We start from the raw sequence: 3,354 nt of genomic DNA on the forward strand, positions 1-3,354 counted from the left end.
AAAAACAGACAACAAACAACATAAAATAAGAAATAAAAGTAACAACCTGTAGAAACAGAGATGACCTTCCTAAAAGCATCAGGCCCCAATGTTTCCATAGGGAATTATAACATCTCCTTAAAGAAAGTAATTTCAATGTCATCTATGTAAGACCAGAGAAAAGGAAACTTTCTAATTATTTTCAATAAAATGAGTATAGTAAGCTGGGCAAAGTGGCTCATGCCTGTAATCCCAGCAGTTTGGGAGGCTGAAGCAGGGGGATCCCGTAAGACCAGGAGTTCAGGACTTGCCTGAGCAACACAGGAAAACTCTGTCTCTACAAAAAACAAAAAAAAATAGCTGGACATGATTGCAGGCACCTGTAGTTCCACCTACTGGGAAAGCTGAGGTGGGATGATCACTTGAGCCCGGGAGGCTGAGGCTGCAGTGAGCTGTGATTGTACCACTGCACTCCAGCCTGGGTGATAGCATGAGACCTTGTCTCAAAAAAATAAAAATAAAATAAAATAAAATAGCATATGATTAATAAAAAACTTTTTTTTGAAAGTTTAAAACCTTTTAAAAGGAGCACCTAAAAGGAAAATAGAACAAAGTGGGATCTCGTAGTCCTGACTGGGAAAACAATTCTATAAATATGTCAATAATCCCCTCAATTTTTTTTATTATTTGGCATTAGAAACCTTTTATTGAGACAAACGGTGGGCTGAAAATAATACAGGGTGAAGGAAGGTTGAGGAAACCAGTATGAAGGCATCTCAAATGATGAACTAAATACATTCCAAAGGTACTATTTACACTTAAGGCAATTTTAAAAGTGAGGTCTTAACCAAAAAGCCTTTACATGGCATTAAAAAAAAAAAAAAAGAGGGGGTCATTTAAATCTTTTGGATTGACTAAAAGAGCTAAATTATGTACCCAAAATCTGTACAGCAGGGGCCTGTTTTCAGCAGGTAAGCCTATTATATGCAAGTAAGAACCTCTTACTCTTGTTACAATTGTCCTGTTTTGCTTTGTTTTACAGGAATATATAACCCCCATCCCCACAGAGTTAGTCCATAAGGCCTCAGTGTCTGCATAGAAATGTGGACCTACCTCTACTAGAGAACTATTTACACTGCACTGTAAATACACGTCTGTGTCCACCCCCACAACTAAGCTGTCAATGCCTTGAGTGAAGGGGTAGTTACAACTCAGTCATTTTGTATCTACAGTGACAATTAATAGGCACTCAATACTTTTTTTGCATGAATGATAAATGATATTACACTACCACCACTATTTACATTAACATTTCCCATCATTAGCTGTCCCCAAAATAAAAACGCCAAATTGCTGCCACATTTTCAGCAGTTTTCATAATATAGTGCTTCTGGACTTTTTAATGTAAACAAACATGCTTGATTTACCAATTTTCAGAGTAATGACACAAACTTAGCATTCTTCTTGGAATGGAAAACTTTCTGGGAAGTTACTTCATTCTTTTTCTCTTTTCAAAAGGCATCTCGCAGCGCCAATTGTTTTTCTCAGAAGGAACGCTTATTTTTTGACCAGACGTTCTGGCTATACCACATCATCATAAAGTTCTTCTGTTTTTTCTTCTCTTTACTTTTTGAACTGGAAAATGGATTCACTTTGGTTTTCTTCCTCACAAATTCTTTTCGGTCTGTCTTTCCAGCCATTGCAGTTGCTAGTCTTGTCTCTTTGTCAGACTTTGGCTTTTTATGAAGGCGTTCAATGTCTGGAAGAGAAAGTAATTCACCCCTCGGCTCTTCATCACTGTCGATTTCAATATATTTCCTCTTCTGGGATTTCCCGGGGGACAGCGTCAAGTTCTTTTCTCATTTGCGCCATGTGGATTTTCTGGAAGTCTTCCTAACTTAAAACTCGACTGGTGCTGACGGCTGCAGTTTTGGCTTTCTGCTCCTCCATGGGCATGCTGTTCAGCTTCTTGGAAATTTCTTGCTGTTCTTCATTGGAAGAGTGTTGCACATCAACCCATTCGCCATCGGCATCCTCCTCCTCACTGAGACTGGTACTTTCCCATCCATCTTCATCATTTTCAGCACTCTCCTCTTTCTCAACTTCCAGAACTTCTGCTCCTGGAATGTAATCTTTAGCATCTAATTCTCCATATTTTGTACTCTTGCTTCTATGGAGGCTTCTGTAGGCTTACCCCAGAATTTCTTCTGCAGCATCTGAGGATTCAGTGTTCGGAAGAGCCGAATCAAAGTTCTAGCAGACATCATTACATTATTATCCTTGTGTGTTTTATACTGAGCCAGGTCTTGGAGAAGCTTTTCAGTCATGGCCAGAGGACACTGAGCTGTTGTCTCTTTTACAGCATTGATTCCTATTGTCATGGCTTCTCCAGAGTTCTTGTCGTTAACAAAATTGTTGGCCACAGTCATAAGCAATGATTGAATAATCGCTGGGTGTACTAGGTGATGAGATGCTTGTGCAGCAAACAGAAGGTTCTTTGTTACTTCTCTTTGGTGGGGCTGCAGAAACCTTCGCAAAAAGTGATAGAAATTGAAGAGGAAGAGCTTATGAATTCCCACCAATCTGAGATGAGGTTCATGAGCATCATCTTCACTTCCAACCTCTCCTTACAGCACTCAAGCTGCTTTAGTAGTTTTTCTGCAAAATTTTGGGGATCATGAATCAAGTGAACGGCTAAAAAGTTAAACACCTCTGTTTTTTTCTTCTTCTTTTGTTTCTTGAGCACTTTCATTGCCTTTTCCAACTTTTTCTTGTTTTGGGAACTTTCTTCCCTGTAGCATACTGTGCTAGCAGGTCTCTTGCTGTTGGTCCGTCATCCTCAGATTCGGAGTCACTGGCCTGTTTTTCATCTTCATCTTTTCCAAGAAAGAATGTCAAAGCAACAACTAATATCTTGGTGACCTTAGAGAAACATGCAGTTGTGATAACATTGACAGTTTTGGTATCATTCCAGATGTTCCTTCTGTAGAGTTCAATCATAACATCTAAAGACATCTTGGCTGCAGTTGCATTGCTATCTCTTAACATGGTGTACATGAAATTTTACAATACTACATCCACTTTATTCTTGTGTTTTGCATTTATATTCTTGATATCAGTCACGATATATGTGTATAAAGTCTTTTGCAGAAGCTTATCATGGCAACAGAGAAGTTCAAAGAAGAGTTCTAGCAGGCTTGATGGATTGATGAGATTCTTATTTCTCAGCAAGATCAAAGCTTTGCAAAATGTCATTCGAAGATCTGGATCCAATACAGTATGATTACAGGACAGAAGATCTTTCACCACTTGAGGAAAATTACTTAGATACCCTGGGTAGCAGTAACTAATCTATAACAAAGTAAAGGCTCTTCT

General features: G+C 38.8%; 1 pseudogene; it reads right to left on the reverse strand.

Annotated features, from left to right (window-relative positions):
• Positions 1-1,340: 1,340 nt before the first annotated feature.
• Positions 1,341-3,234, reverse strand: LOC472721 (protein SDA1 homolog; annotated as a pseudogene).
• Between the last annotated feature and the right edge of the window lie 120 nt (positions 3,235-3,354).

Source organism: Pan troglodytes, chromosome 7, assembly GCF_028858775.2.
Source record: "Pan troglodytes isolate AG18354 chromosome 7, NHGRI_mPanTro3-v2.0_pri, whole genome shotgun sequence".
Classification (NCBI taxonomy): Eukaryota; Metazoa; Chordata; class Mammalia; order Primates; family Hominidae; genus Pan; species Pan troglodytes.